This window comes from Bufo bufo, chromosome 1, assembly GCF_905171765.1.
Source record: "Bufo bufo chromosome 1, aBufBuf1.1, whole genome shotgun sequence".
NCBI lineage: Eukaryota > Metazoa > Chordata > Amphibia > Anura > Bufonidae > Bufo > Bufo bufo.
This window is the reverse complement of record NC_053389.1, coordinates 222,912,261-222,929,583: the sequence shown is the minus strand read 5'-3', so window position 1 is coordinate 222,929,583 and position 17,323 is coordinate 222,912,261. Positions and strand designations below refer to the sequence as shown.

At 46.4% G+C, this 17,323-nt stretch overlaps 1 protein-coding gene across 2 annotated transcripts in view; it reads right to left on the bottom strand.

Moving 5' to 3' along the window:
• RASSF8 (Ras association domain family member 8) overlaps positions 1-17,323 on the bottom strand; it is a 61,307-nt gene that overhangs the window by 28,251 nt on the left and 15,733 nt on the right. The window lies entirely within an intron of this gene.

Genomic DNA, 17,323 nt, shown 5'->3' with positions numbered 1-17,323 from the left:
GGGAGGAAGCGTTCCTTCCCGATAATTGCCTGCTCGTCAGTGGAGGAGACAGTTGCTATTACATGCACAGTATGGGGAGGAGTGATCAGTAATGTCATTGCTCGTCCCCATACAGAATCATTGTGTGCCGGCAGCAGACTCGACTGTATAATCTGCTGCCGGCGAACAATGATTTAAGTGACTGCACCAACGATCATATTACCTGATCAGGTAATCGGCGGCATCTTCTCGCTGATGAGCGTTTGTAAGTGATTACCTGACCGAAAATCAAGCAATGTGAAGGGCCCTTTACAAGGACCAATTTACAGCTTGGCGGATCTACGCCTGTAGTTCCTATCCGGTCTTCCCTGTGTCACCCGTCTTCCACCACAAATGACCATAGACACCCAGCCTGGGCTACAAAGATGCTGCCGCAGCACTTCTGGTGGTGTCCAGTGTACGGGGGATGGAAGGGAAGTGGGCAGTTTGTGAACTGTTCCGGAGCTGCTGTGGGGCCCCTGCTCCCTGACTGGCTGATCAACCCCACTCTCAGTCCTAACTAGCCACAAGGGCAAAAAGGAAGAATTTCAGTGGCTGTGCCCGATAATAGTCATAGCCTGACATGGCTGATAACAGAGAGCAATGCTTCATATGATCTAAGGGTAGGAGGCACGCTGTAGGTTGTGTCCCTTCCTTTGTCAGCGAGTCTCATCATCCTCACAACCCCAATAATTTATATGGTTTACGATCAAAGCAAATGTGGGGGTGATCACAAGTGTGCGTAGATAGTGGAGCCCCGAAATAGAAGCCTGGAGTGAGGAGGGCGTCGTATTCTCACTCTGACTTTCTCCTCATCTCCTCTGTTCTTAGACAAGTTTATAAGAAAGTTCCACTGATATCTTCTCCAGATGGAGCTTCCTGCCGAAATCTGCACGCCCGGTGAGTCACCCATTGTGTGCTGGAGCTTAAATTTAGTTCCTGCTACCAGTTATGTCAGCTTAATACGCAGCCCACTGTAAAGGCGGATATATATGGGAACGAACATTCCTGCAAACGCTCGTTCCCGACAATCTGCCCGTATAAAGGTGCCGCTGATCACCCGATTGAAACAAGGCACCTAAATGATCATTTCTGGGCATCAGATCGTGCTGTCTGAATGGCGATCTGCGGCCCAGAAACAATGCAGCTGTACGAGGACGAATGATCACAATAGCAACCGCAGCTCTTCACCTCCACCGAGCGAGCAGTCGACCGTCCAGATAATCTGCTGCTGCTCGGCGCGTGTACATGCGCTTTAAAGACAGCAAATGGCACCTACAGGTCTAAAAAACACACTGGTCGCATTGTTCCTTACCCGATGTGACACAGGGGTTGGAAAACTGGAAGAGAACCAATATGGCTGTCATTACAGCTGTCTCATGGGTTGTCACCCAGTTTCCGAGACTCCTGAATGCAATCGTAGTCTGGTAAACTAAGCCCCCACCAATATAACTCCATTGGCCAAAGATCTTGAATCTGCCTAGTTAAAGGGGTTGTCCCACAAAAAATATTCTACAGTTTTCAAACCAGCACCTGATTCTGAATACTTTTGTAATTGCATGTAATAAAAAATTTTGTATAGCCACTGAGTTATTCAATAAAATGTATCTGTATAGCGCCACCTGCTGTTTGTTTTTTTCTTATTTCTTTGTCCTGCTCACTGAGATGGCCGCACATGCTCCGTTTCATCCTTCAACTGCCTCTTGAGCTGTGATAGGGAGAGCTGAGACACACCCCCTGAGCGGTGATAGGGAGAGCATGGACACGCCTCCTTAGCTGCAGTAGAAAAGACACTCCCCTTGAGCTGACAGCTGGATATAAATCTAGCAGAGCAATGAATGGGGAGATCTCTGGATCCATGTGAGGTACAGGGCTGGTTCTAGCTTTGTTAGAAAGAGATTGTCATGTCCTATATGATGCCCAGTTTTTATTTTTTACATTAGTCACAGGATAACCCCTTTAAGCAATGATAACCTCCTCGACTTAATGATCTGCCACTCAGGATGATGGGACAGCATGCCATAGGGAGCTACATGGTGGCCATTATGGTAGTGACCCAGCTTTCTTAAAACAACAAAAAACACCGGCATTGGAAAAGTCACGCCAAAAACTGTGACATGACTGATGTGTGAACATACCATTAGTTAATAGCTGCATGACTTTGTAGTCTCACCTTTTAGGGCCCCTGTTAATGGCTCCAGATCCCAGGGCCGATTCCTAGAACACATCACATGTCACTTGTGGAGGTCAGTCAGCTGATGACCCCTAGGACATTTTTTTTTTTTTGGTCACCTTGAATGGTTACATGACATCAACACAATTTAAAGGGCCAGCATCTTATAATGGTGCAGCGGTGTTATACAAGTTCCACCTATAGATAAGCGTTGTAGGGAAAGAAGGGAATACGACAGCCCCCCCAGCCTGAAATGGTTGACAGCAGGGCACAATAGACCGCGCGCGTGCCTTCTTTCTAAAGAGGCAAAGCTGCACGCCATTGATTTTAAAGGACCCAATGTACCGCCATAAGACAGTGCACTCCTCTCTGAATATCTGGTGCAATCAGATCTATTTATTTTTAAGTCCTAATTTTATCATGGATTGTTAATAACTCTTCGCCGCCGGTAAAGAATGAACCTGGTTGCTGTCAGGACAGGTGATATGTCATGACTGTGAGAGGCGGATAATTGCTCTGCACCCTCCCTGCGCTGGGTGGAACATGTGTTTTGGGTCTTTCTGGTAAAACCTCATTCAGAGGGTTTTAATCCTAAAAATAGAGAGCTGCGGCGTGCGGGAAGTGGAAATGTCTGACAGATGTTGCTGTATAGGACGTGGAGAACAAAAAAGACCGCCACGCCGATGGAAAAATCTCCCCGCTGCAGCCTGGCTTCAATAATTTTCCCCCATATTATCCTGGGGTACGGGAACAACCAAGCAGATGGCAGTTTCCAATCTTTTTATGCGAGATGGGCACCTCTATAGAAACCCATCTCCAGACATTCATGATCTACATCTGTAAATAAAGCTTTTTAATGTCTCTGCTTGCTGTCAGTGAATGGGAACATTTTCCTTTACATTCTGAGGCTGATCAATGTCCAGATCTAATACTTCTCACTGCTGAGGGTTCGTTACAATTGGATCTGGTATGGGCACTTATTTGACATTGTAATTACTGTGAGATAAATTACTGAAGCCTCAAAGGGCTATTTCCATGCACTGGTGGGGGTCTAACCTCCGGGACCCCTATCTGTGCTGCAGTTCCTTCCAGGCAGCTCAGTGTGTGGGACTGGGTTTTACTACCACTGCTGCTCCTTCATTCTCAAGATCAGGGGGTCCCCAGCAGTCGTTCCCTTCTACAATTTAGAAGGCCACTGTAAAGCCCGCTACATTGAGCACCGCTACAATCCAGTCAGTATCGGTGAAGGTATATGCCGCATGTAGCCATTTTCTTTCATTTATACAATTCTCTAGCATGCTGCTCTCCTATGTTACCATTCACTGACAGCAAGCAAAGGTACTGAAAAAAAAGTTTATTTAAAAGTTATGGCACTTCCAATTCGACATACAGTTCAAGATTAATTTACACAAACCCCTTTAAGAGGTCTTCACCTTGAATATTAGTGTATATCATATACAGCAAAAAATAAATAAAAATAGGTTCCTGGTTATAAGCCTCCTATTGTAGCCAGGGCAGAGCGCCGCCACATAGACAATCTCTATTGCATAATCCAACGCTGTGGGTGGTGTTTTTTATTTTATTGTTTATCTTGTACAATTAACAAACAGCGCCACATCCATCCACTGGTTGTGTATGGTATCGCTGATCCTCCCCATTCACAGTTTTTTACAACTATGGACACCTTTGAGGACCTATATATATATATATATATATATATATTTGCACTCTACTTAGCTTAGGGGTCATTCAGACGAACGTAAGGGCTCCATGAGGCAGACCGCAAATAGCCATTGACTTGAATGGGTCCGCAATACGCAAGATGTCCTATCTTTTGCGGTGCGGGGGCACGGACCAGAAAGCCCAATGAAGTTCTTCATAGGGCCTCCGTCCCGCAAAAGATACATGTCCTATCTTTGTCCGTATCTTGTGGGTAGCGGACCCATTCAAGTCAATGGGTCTGCATCTGCACCAGGAGTGCACACAGCCAGTGCCCGTATATTGTGGACCTGTTTTGTGGCACGAAGCCCTTATGGTCGTGTGAATGGGCTAAAAATGATTTGGTTCGATTGCTCTTTATTCAAAATGTAACAGCTTTTCCTCTACAGTTTTCAGTGTCCGTGCGTCTGACTGTTACTTTTCCTACAGGAATCCGTCAGGGAGCTGCTCCGTGAGCATCATCTGTAGCTCTCATCTTTACCCACAGCTCATAAAGGCTGTATTACACTGGACGATATTCGCATGAACGATCGTTAGCAATCATCTTGCAGTGTAATACTGTCGCCAGTTGCCCTATGACTGTTCGTTCATCGGGCAATTGTGATTTTTGAAGAGTAACTAAACCTTTATCTAAACTTTTAATACGTTGCAGTTCTTTCAGCGGAGCAGGCAGAAGCAGGAGCCCGCTCCGCTCAGCTAATTCTGGCATAGTACATGGGTACCCATGTGCTATGCCAAGAGTTAGTAATAGTCCAGTGAGCACGGGCAGGAGCAGCAATGTGCGCTCCTGCCCGTACTGCTGCCCATTGAGAAAGTGTACTCCGTACACCGCTGACAGCTCAGCAGTGTACAGAGAACAGAGTTTTAAGAGCACCAAGGAATGGTACGCTTTAGGTAGAAAAAAAAAGTAAAAATAAATAAAAAATCATTAAAGTATATTAGAGATTGTATTATTAGGGCATTAGGGAGAACATATTAAAAGTTTAGATAAAGGTTTAGTTACTCGTTAAGCATGTCGGCAGCAGATCGTAATTAGACAGCACAATCTGCCGCCGGCAAATCACTAGAAAGTATGGGGAAGAGCGATGGTATTAGCGATCGCTCCTCCCCATGCTGCGGAGGAAATCGCTGTATGTCATAGCAGCGGTCTCCTCCACTACGCTTCCCTCTCGACAATCGCTTGCTGATCTGCCTAATACAGACCTAAGAATTTACCTTAAATGAGCATTTATGAGCCGTCAGGAAACTGGAGTTAAGGACTACAGATCAAGCCACGCAGCGCCGATGGATTCACGGAGAAGAATCTATACTTTGCAGATGCTGTAAAACTGAAAGCTGTAGAGGAAAAACCATTGAAAATTCTTAAGACCACCTGAAAAACTGATTGTTAGCCCAAAATAAGTAGAATGGAATAATAACAAAAAAGTCCCCAAATCTGATGAACTGTGAGTAAACTCCACCCCAGCGATTACACGACGTGTAGCACCTTGTTTACACTGCAGATACGCATGTGAATGGATTTCCTGATCTCTCGGCTCCAGATTTCCGCCTTTACCTCTGAGCCGCTGTGTGGAGCTGACATGATGCTGACTCAGTCTTTCCTGCCCTATGTTATCTGCAGTGCCCTCCATGCAGCTCGTATCTTACACTGCAGATGCTGGGCGCTTCCAGTCAAAAAGACCCCCCCCCCTTAAATTGTGCACATTGTGGTCAAACTCAACATCCAAGCGACAAAGCCGCACACCATTAGATCATTTCCACAGACAGCTGACACCAAGCTCTCCCAGAATCCTGAATGGCTACCGTCTAGTCAATAGCATAAAGTCAGTGGGGCAGATGGCAGAAAGCTTAATAGGAAGGGATTCTGTTCTAGCCCAGTTACTACCGGAAGATGAGAAACAAGCAAAGAGCGGTCAATGAAGACACCAGTCATTCCTGAGCCGTGAGCTCACTCATGGGATTGGATCCCGTGTCTCAGCACAGGGCAATGTGGCTCCAAATATGAGGACAAACATAAAACTGATCATTTATGAATGCAACTTATGGAGAAGTATGAGGCGGCACTGCTGGTGTACAACACTATCAGGTGCGGGACCTAGAACTGTGTGACCCAGTCAAATATTGCAATGAATGGTGGTGCTCTGCTATCTAACAAGTCCACAATATATCATGAGACGATCAAAGTGAAGAAAGAATAATGATAGCGGCACTCACCAAATTGCAGCAAGATTCTTCTTTATTACAAAATCGGAATAGAAGTTACAGCGGGCTGGGGCGGACCAATGCGTGCAGATACTGAGTGATCAGCTGGCGATGGCCGTTTCGCGCACCTGCGCTTCTTCTGGCCTCTGACCTAGTCGCGCTACCCACGCGCTCTGCACGGTGCAGACAACACCGCTCCAGCCCAACACTCACTTCCCCATAGAACACCCACTATATACAGTCTTTACAATGTACTAACCTTCCTGATCCGGTTGCACCCTACCTACACACAGCAAAACACTGAACACTTACAAAAACCCCACACACCAACACCCCAATTAAACACACACATTTATTTATTTTTGGCCCCGAGTTGGTCCCGCATCCCATGCCCCCAGTACATGATAACAGATGTCCATGAACCAGCCCAGAACTTCTCATATACCCCAAAAGTCCCCAATGTCCCATGGAACCCTAGAACCTTCCCCTATTTACCCACCACCCAACCTAACACTACAACCAGCAACTCAAATTATAAAATATATACATCACTATACAAACAGACAACATATATACACACACACACACACACACACCAATATATACATACAGACATATAAACTAAAATACATGGCAGACCACCCATAGTGAGGCTTTTCAGCCACACACAACCATTAAAGCCCAAGTTCACGCCTGCAAGCCCTATGTCCTCATACAGCCACCAAAAAAAAAACTCTACACTGTCAGCATCAGCCCACCACCAGGAAGGCTAGGGTACCCTAAAGGCAAAACCCCTCCAGAGGAACGCGGCTCTACCCGCCCCCAACCTCTCATAGTCCAGAGAGTCTCCAAGAATGTTCCTAACCACCTAATCCACGGGGAGGATTTTGAGCTGCGTCGAGACTAAACCATGCGTGTCATGTGTAGTACCTGACCACTGAGCTGACTAGGAATAAAGTGCAGCGGTCCCTACCACCCAGGTGTCTAAATGCTCCATAGGCCCATTCGCATAGGAAAGAGTGACCAGCCTAGGCCAGCCGATGGAGGTCCCCACCCTGGTGTAAACCTCTGTTTTAAAGGGACAATGAAGCAGGAAGTGGTCCATGCTCTCCAGCACACCAACGCACTCCTCTCGGGGACACCCCTGTCCTCAGAGCTCCTACACTTCAGATTGTCCCTCACAGTTTCCCATGGAAGCAGCGCCAAGTAAAGTAAAAAAAAACTTTAAAGGGATCCTGATGGAATTCAAAAGCCGTAACCCGAACCCCAGATCCCGACTTGGGCAGTCCCTGAGGGCCAGAGGTTTCTGGAAATGGGTCAACAGAACCCTCTGGTCAAGGAGAGTCCCGATTTCCCACATCCCCAGACCCCACCGACGTAATACCTTCAGAACCAGGGCACCATAAGCCGGGAGATGCCCATGTGGTGTGCGGAGATCCTTCACTTGCCCCCGTCTCCCATTCCTGGAAGAAAGGCCGAAACCATCCCAGACAGGAGACTACTCACAGAGGAGCCCTCTCTTTCCAGAGGCTTGCGAGATTAATCTTAATAAAAGGTGTTCACCAGGAACACCACAGGGTTGTCCATACCCAACCCTCCTAGTCTCCTCGTACGATAAGCAACCTCAATCTTGACAAGGTTCAGTCTATTTCCCCATAACATCTGGAAGAACAGACTGTAGACCCGAGTACAGAAAGGTTCTGGCAAGACTCACACACTGCCCAGATGTAACAGCAAAGGGATCAGGTAGGTTTTAACAATGTTCAACCTTCCACTGATCCACCCTCTGAGCGGCAATCTTAAGCCTGCTATCCCAATTTTGATGGGGGCAATCCCCCTGGCCATTCAATCCCATTCTGTATTACACTCCAGAGCTGTATTCCTTATTCTGATGGTGGAGTCATTGTGTACATACATTACTTATCCCGAGTCACATCCTGTATTATACTCCAGAGCTGCACTCACTATTCTGCTGGTGGAGCATTGTGTACATATATTACTTAGGCTACGTTCACTCAAGCGTTAATATTTTCCGGTATTGAGATCAGTCATAGGGTCTCAATATCAGAAAAAAGCACTTCTGTTTTGTCCCCATTCATTGTCAATGGGGACAAAACGTAACTGAAGAGAACTGAATGCTCCAAAATACATTCCGTTCTCATACCGGAGAGTAAACTGCAGCATGCTGCGGTTTGCTTTCCATCCTGCGATGCAGAGCAAGACTGATCAGTCATGACCCCCAATGCAAGTCAATGGGGATGGATCCGTTTTCTCTGCCACAATAGAAAACTGATCCGTCTCCCATTGACTTTCAATGGAGTTCATGACGGATCCGTCTTGGGTATGTTAAAGATAATACAACCGGATCTGTTCATAACGGATGCAGATGGTTGTATTATCAGTAACGGATCTAGCAAAAACGCAAGTGTGAAAGTTGTCTTATCCTGTACTGATCCTGAGTTACATACTGTATTATACTCCAGAGCTGCACTCACTGTTCTGCTGGTGGAGTCACTGTGTACATACATTACTTACCCTGAGTTAAGCCTCATTCACACATTAGTGCTCGGTCAATGATTTCCATCAGTAATTTTGAGCCAAAACCAGGTGTGGCTTTAAAACACAGAACAGGAGCAGATCTCTCCATTATACCTGATGTCTGTGGAGGCTCCAATCCTGGTTTTGGCTCACAGTCACTGATGGAAAAACACTGACGTGTGAATGAGGCTTTATATCCAGTATTATACACCAGAGCTGCACTCACTATTCTGCTGGTGGGGTCACTTTGTACAGTATTATAACAGGATGTAGTAGTGCAGCCGCTGAAATGAATGAGGTGCAGTGCTGGATTATATCCGATTCTGGAGTTGTGTGGTGACCCCATTCAGTTAATGGCTGCACTACTACACTGTGATCTTTGGTTGTGAGATTGTCATCTGTGTGACTTGTCTGTAACCTGCTGCACAGCCAAATCTGAGAAAAGTCACAGCTGCTTGGAACTTGCACTGTGATCTAGCTGTGCACCACGACCCCACTGACAATGAGATGCAATGGGTGTACACAGCGGTGTTGGCCGTGACCAGAACACCTGCCGTAGGGGTGACTTAGTTCTTCAGCCTCGGCTCGCGGATGTAGAAGGTCTATCTCTTGTCTCTTAGAGGAAAATGTCTGATGGATCGCTCCGACACGAAGCCAGCAGAGGCGCAGTGCACCCGGTCATGGGGAACATGCTGTACCATCAGCCATTTCATTCATAATTAAAGATCTGACAAGGAGACGGAGCGTCTCCAGACACGTGCGGCTGCTGAGGAAGGAATACCGCTTGTAGTCTTACAATCATGTCTCTGTGGTTACTGCACCACATCAGGTCATTGCTCATTATTCCAGCCTGGGGCACTGCAGGTTCCAGCATGACCACCCAGTCACGCTCTCTCCATATACTTTGGACAATTATTTTACTGAACAGGACGACAGGCGCAGACTGCCCAAGATACTGCCGTCTTGGGCACAAGAACAGGCTAGAAAATGAAAGACACAATCTGATTGGTGGAGCATTTAGAACCCATGTCTCATGTCTCCACAGAAAGCTGGTCACTTATTGGTTAGTATGGAAAGAGAGGTCGCCTTTTCTGTACCAATCAGATTGTATCTTTCACCTCAGTGGTTTCTATGGGCAACATGATCAAGCAGCTTCTCGTGCTCTGTTCACAAAACTTTATTTAACCCTGGAGGACAACAATGTATTCTTAGAGGATGATGAGGGGGTGACTGACTTCTTACTGACCTTGGACAACCCCTTTAACTGTGTGTGGGATGCTAGGTCATCAGACTACGCCCCGGAACCCAAGGCACACAATGAGGGGGTAGGCTGCAGCATGTAAAGGGGCATGGTCCCATTCTACAGGGGGTGTGGTTTGCAAAAAGGGGAGCAGCAATCCTTCTCGTGAGGCAAATACTTCTAGGGGTTACCTGTGCTGTCCAAACCACAGGCCACATAATGTAGCCTCCCGAGGCTACCCACCGAGAAGACATGGACCAGATTTAATCAAAAAGCTTCAAAAGAAAAGCTCTTTGTTGCCCATAGCAACTAATCACAGCTTTAATTTTTCAAGAGCAGTATATGACAAAAAATAAAAAAAATAATACCGCACCCAGATAGAAATGTCGGATTGCTTCAAAACTCAGCATGCCGTTATGTAAATGATTAACGTGTGGTCTGATTAGACACTGGGTCCTGCTATAAGAGGGAATAAATGTGCTTCCCCCGGTGCCCTATAAAAAGGCTCTCAGAGGCTACTTTTGGATAATATACCTCTTGGTGACAGACATGCCTCTATGACACAGTTAGGGTTGTCACGATACCAAAATTTTGATTCCAGTCCTATCCTATTTTTGGGGGGGGACAAGGTGACAAAAAAAAATGGCGAATCGCGCTGTTTTTATTTACATTTTTTTCTGTTACGGCATTCTCCACATAGGAGATTTTTTTTAAATATATTTTAATAGTTTGGACTTTTCGGACATAGCACCTGAGGGGTTAGGCTACTTTCATACTCGCGTTTGGTGCGGATCATTCATGGATCTGCACAGACGGATCTGTTCAGATAATACAACTGTCTGCATCTGTTCAGAACGGATCCGTTTGTATTATCTTTAACATAGCCAAGACGGATCCGTCATGAACACCATTGGAGGACGGATGCATTTTCTATTGTGTCATATTGTATCATAGAAAACTGATCCGTCTCCATTGACTTACATTGTGTTTCAGAAAGGATCCGTTTGGCTCAGTTTCGTCAGATGGACACCAAAACGCTGCAAGCAGCGTTTTGGTGTCAGCCTTCAAAGCGGAATAGAGACAGAACTGAGGCAAACTGATGCATTCTGAGCGGATCCTTTTCCATTCAGAATGCATTCGGGCAAAACTGATCCGTATTGGACCGCTTGTGAGATCCCTGAACGGATCTCACAAACTGAAAGCCAAAACGCCAGTGTGAAAGTAGCCTTAACTGTCGCTGATCGCAGTTCCCTGTCATAGAGGCCGGTTGCTGGCTATGTGATTCTGCTGCCGGCACCAGCCTCCTGTATTTGTATTAAATGGTAGTTACCATCATTGGCGGCGCAGTGGTCACAGCCCCTCCCCTCCTCTGCCCCTCCCTCTCCTCTCATTGGTGGCAGCAGCAGCACAGGGGGCGGGAGGAGGGAGAGACTGCTTCCTTCTCCCCTGTGCTTCTGAGGGAACATGGCGCACGCTGAGAGCAGCACGTGCCATGTTCTGTGATACTAGGCTGCGCAGTAGTGCAGCCTAGTATCGGTATTGAATCAATACCAGTACAAAAGTATCGATTGGGTATAGATAATTCGATACCCGGTGCAACCCTAGACAGAGTCAAAGACATTTTGCCCAGTTGACTAGGTCACCTCTAGGAGTGATACGAGGGACTCTAACGGGTCAGTGATATGTGAAGGACATCCTTCGGCAACATGTGCTGCCTCTCATGGCAGGGCTTCCAAATGGGATTTTTCAGTAGGATAATCCTTACCCACATACAGAAGGGGTTTCCCAGGAAAGTCTCCTTAAGATTGCCATACTTCCTTGACCTGCCCAGTCACCAGATTTATCACCAATTCAGCATTTATGGGACCAGCTGGGGGACCAGTTTCGGCAACCAACGAGTGTACAGGGTCTCCAGGTCCAGCTCCAACATCTGTGGGCAAATGTGCCGCAGGATACCACACAGAACCTGTATGCCTCCATGTCCAACTGGTTCTCATCCTGTATCCAGGCTAGAGGCGTATCAGAGACGTATTCTTTCACTCTAATATTGTAATCTCATGTATCATCATTACAATCAGACACACAAAGTGTCATTCCAGTCTGACAACTCCTTGGTGCGGCATTATATTTGTCAACGAGTGTATTAAGCGGAGCGCCGATTACTCGCTATAGGCAATAAAGACACTTCATAAATCTGCCCAATAGTTTACAAGCCAAGAATAGGGAGAAGAGACATGGGAAGTATCTCAGTTGGCTTCTACCCACCCGGCTGTTAGACTGACAGGTCTCAAAGAGAGAGGTAGGACAATCACGTGGGTTGTCAGCATCTTTCGTAGACTCATGAATAATAAAAACCTACCTAGCTATGTAGAGATACAGCAGCGTGGCATCTACCTCCATATAACCCGGCAGATGAGCAGTTCATGAACCTAGGAACGTGCCGTATGGATTACCACAGAGGTTGTCACCCAGCTTTCTCATCTCCCGAATGGCCTTTAATCAATATATCATTAAATGTATCCCACAATATAAAAAAAAGAAAAATGAATGACTCCATAGTGGTAGATAGGGCAATTTTGCAGGTACAGGCGTAGGTCAATAGATGGGAACTTTCCCTGATTCTGACCCTCGACCCTGCCTACAAAACGGAATAGCCACCACAATAGGGGCGATCCCGTATTCAGGAACCTCCTATATGCCCTCGAATGGCCCTAGAGGGGAGAAAATGGCCCACTATTATAAGGTGGCCTGAAACGGGTCCCATCAATGACCTACCGTGACTGCCAAAAATAATAAATAATGTATACAAGGGAGTATTGATTTCCCAAACTATCGAATCCCATCGATATAAACTGTACAAAATACACTTAGTCGCCATTTAATGACCAATCATCACACAGTCATTTCATAAAATGTCCCAGTCGCAAAGCCTTTCGCCCAGTGTAGTCTAAGGGCTCTTCAGGGAACAATTCACTATAAATAGTGCTGCCATTCGGCATTACTGGTACACATTTGATAGTTCACAAGAGTAATCCGACAAGATGCTAATGTGAAAACAGCTAATGCTGGTTAAGTCTAGAATTTAGTGATTACTGTGGCCGATGGATTAGTGGGCCACCTGGCCCCCTCACATAAGATATAAACACAATAGGTTGTGCTGCCGTAAGGAAACCCAATGACACTTGCGTCTCCCATGTGAAGGTAAAAGGTCCGATGGACGTTGAAGACCGAAGGAGGTCAGTCGGACTAGATGCCGTGTAGCGCCTGCGGCAGCGTGTGGTGGAGAGACAGTAAGGTAACCGGCGTGCAGATTTAAATAAGCCGCCTGAAGGAAGAGGGCGTTGCAAATAGCAGCTGTCACTTACATCTCTCTTCCGTGCGCCACAGTCACATGATCAGGACCGCGCCCCCTAAGTTCACGTGACATACAGACCATGTGATCATCCAAAACATCACATGATCGGCGCTGCGGAAATCCAAGTGCGTCCTGATAGTCACGTGAGCGGACCGAGGGATTACAGGGGAATCAAATACACGCCAGCATAATCGTAGTAGCTAATTTACATACTTCAAAGGAAGAGGGAGGGGGAAATAAACAAGGTGAGACCCTCATTAAAACATCAAGAATAGTCAAGGAGTTACTTTATCAAAACAAGAGGGGCAAAAATACTCCGTAACCTGGGAGAAGGCTACACACTCCCATATATAAATTATTATTGACCAAGACTAATACAGTTCAAACGATATTTGCCCATTATTGTGTATGATATTTGGTTGGCCATTTATAAAAAACACGTGCAATCAATACTTTCATTAACGGGGTTGTCCGGGTTCGGTGATTATTAGTAAATGGGCTGCTTTTTACTAACAGCCTACATACACTCACCTAAAGAATTATTAGGAACACCTGTTCTATTTCTCATTAATGCAATTATCTAGTCAACCAATCACATGGCAGTTGCTTCAATGCATTTAGGGGGGTGGTCCTGGTCAAGACAATCTCCTGAACTCCAAACTGAATGTCAGAATGGGAAAGAAAGGTGATTTAAGCAATTTTGAGCGTGGCATGGTTGTTGGTGCCAGACGGGCCGGTCTGAGTATTTCACAATCTGCTCAGTTACTGGGATTTTCACGCACAACCATTTCTAGGGTTTACAAAGAATGGTGTGAAAAGGGAAAAACATCCAGTATGCGGCAGTCCTGTGGGCGAAAACGCCTTGTGGATGCTAGAGGTCAGAGGAGAATGGGCCGACTGATTCAAGCTGATAGAAGAGCAACGTTGACTGAAATAACCACTCGTTACAACCGAGGTATGCAGCAAAGCATTTGTGAAGCCACAACACGCACAACCTTGAGGCGGATGGGCTACAACAGCAGAAGACCCCACCGGGTACCACTCATCTCCACTACAAATAGGAAAGAGAGGCTACAATTTGCACGAGCTCACCAAAATTGGACTGTTGAAGACTGGAAAAATGTTGCCTGGTCTGATGAGTCCCGATTTCTGTTGAGACATTCAAATGGTAGAGTCCGAATTTGGCGTAAACAGAATGAGAACATGTATCCATCCTCAGATGGCTACTTCCAGCAGGATAATGCACCATGTCACAAAGCTCGAATCATTTCAAATTGGTTTCTTGAACATGACAATGAGTTCACTGTACTAAAATGGCCCCCACAGTCACCAGATCTCAACCCAATAGAGCATCTTTGGGATGTGGTGGAACGGGAGCTTCGTGCCCTGGATGTGCATCCCTCAAATCTCCATCAACTGCAAGATGCGATCCTATCAATATGGGCCAACATTTCTAAAGAATGCTATCAGCACCTTGTTGAATCAATGCCACGTAGAATTAAGGCAGTTCTGAAGGCAAAAGGGGGTCCAACACCGTATTAGTATGGTGTTCCTAATAATTCTTTAGGTGAGTGTATATGTGGGTTCTACCTTGAGGCCTCATGCACACGGCCGTTATTTGGGTCCGCATCCGAGCCGTCGTTTTGGCAACTCGAATGCGGACCCGTTCATTTCAATGGGGCCGCAAAAGATGCGGACAGCACTCCGTGTGCTGTCCGCATCTGTGGCTCCGTTCCGCGGCCCCGCTAAAAAAATATAACATGTCCTATTCTTGTCCGTGCTTTGCGGACAAGAATAGGCATTTATATTGCCGGCGCCTGTTCCGTTCCGCAAATTGCAGAAGGCAACATGGGCGCCTTCTGTTTTTTGCGGATCCGTGGTTTGCAGACCGCAAAAAACGGCACGGTCGTGTGCATGAGGCCTTATTCTGATGCCCCCATTCTTTAGACTGGATTTGCGGACCAAAAGTGTTATTTTTTGTTCAGCTGGTGACATACCGGGCTCCTTACTGGTGTGCTAAGCCTCGTCTTCTGCTTAGCAAAGAGCCCTGTGAGGTCACCGGCAGAGAGGCGTTCTGGAGTGCTGTTTTGTAGGAGGGAACTGGTATCGCTAGAGAACACCCCTCTGTGCCGGTTATGTCACCGGGCACAGAGGGGCGTTATTTTGGGCTGAAGGAGGTTGATTTGGAGGCAGGGAACGCTGCTGTTTAGCATAGTGCACGCCTCTCATCTGAATTTACGCTCAATGGGGCCGCGTGGATTATGCATATTCAAGAGCTGTAGTTACGCCTTTCATGTCCTTACAGATGAGGGGGAGGAATGTCAATGTGGGACCCATAAGGCAGTGCGGCAGGAAATGACAGAGGGAGCGCTGCAATGTAAACATTACCGAGCGCAGTTTCGGGGGACCCATAGGAGCCCCGGAGGAGTGAAAAAAATAAATAAACTTGGAACCTTCAGGGGGACCTTACAGATACATTTAACGGTGAATACTAATGTTAGTTAAAAAGACTGTGATCCCGGACAACCCCTTTAAGACCAGAAGGTATAACTGTTCAGAGCATAAATCGATTTTGATTCTTTTTGTCTCAAGAGTCTATTGAAATCTCCACCCTTAATGGATTGTTTAATTGTCTCAATCATGGAGAACCGTAGTCTTTTTATATTACCTCCATGACGGAGCAAAACCTGTCTAGAGAGCGGTTTGTCACGTTTATTGCGAGCATTCTCTTCTTGAACATTCTGCAGGTCTTACCCACATATTTACATCCACAGTCACATTGGGCCAGATACACAACCCCCACAGTATTACAGTTCGCAAACGAGCGAGTTCTAAAGGTCCGTCCTTGGGCACCATCAGTAAAGGTGTCCCCAACCGCAATGAAGGGGCATGGTTTACACTTGCCGCATCTGAAGGTTCCGGTTTCCTATTGGCCAACCAGGTGCTTCTTAAATGGGACTTCAAAGTGGCTATGCACCAATGAGTCCTCTATACTGCGTCCCCGTCTAAACGTTATTGCTGGATAGTCTGGAAGGACTTTTCCAGGTCCGGGTCCGTTTTAAGAACTGACCAGTAACGTCCAAGGATCTCCCGGACTTGTTGGGATGCGGTATCGCATGAGCCAACAATCCTGATCACTTCTTTTGGATCTTTTTTCTTTTTGGACTGAAGTAAGGTGGACCTATCCATAGAGTCAGCATTACTCCAGGCCTCAGAGGCAGGAATCTGTTTAAAACGGTGTCAGAATCAGGGAAAGTTACCACGCCTGTACCAAAATCGCCCTATCGACCACTGTGGAGTCATTTCTTTTTCTTATATTGTGGGTTACTTATAATGATATATTGATTAAAGGCTATGTTTTAAATAGGGTGGTATTCTGTGAGTTGCTAATTTGATGCATGCTACCTTTAGTAACTCTGCCCTCTGATGGGTTTATTGTCTTAGCTGTGATACTTCATCTCCTGAATGGTTAATCAGCCTAGCTAGGACTTCATTAGGACTTTAGGGCGAAAGGTTTCTTTGTCCATTTATTCCCCCACTTGAGCTGGGCGAGTCACACTCTGTGCCGGGTGCACAGTCGAGGTGTGTCAGAATATTTTATCATACATAATTCCATGTCATTTGCACAACTGGCACTGTGTGGCTTCGTATTTTGACAGCTGGAGACGGGAAGACACGTGACAGCTCTGCAGAACATGCACGGCGGGGGAGACCTCCAAGACAACAGAAGAGCAGACAAGTCGCCATCAAGAAAGGGGCTCAAATGGCTGCATTGTTTTTTGGGGCGCTCTCTCGTATTCTCTTGCAATGCTGAGAGTTGTAGTCGCATAACAGCTGCAGGGTCAGAGGTGGTGTCCTCAGCTGAATGATTTCCAGGCATTGTCAATGTTCTTCAGTACTGGACATCAAGCTCCTCGTTCTTCACAGATCAGGTCTAATACCTCTAGGAGAACCATCTGCCACCATACTGAGCCATCATGAGATCTGCCACGAGTACCCACAGACTGCAGCCCCGATGCTGCTTACTGACCAGAGAAAAAAATTTAATAAAAAGTTCAGGGTTCAGCATGGTCCTCAC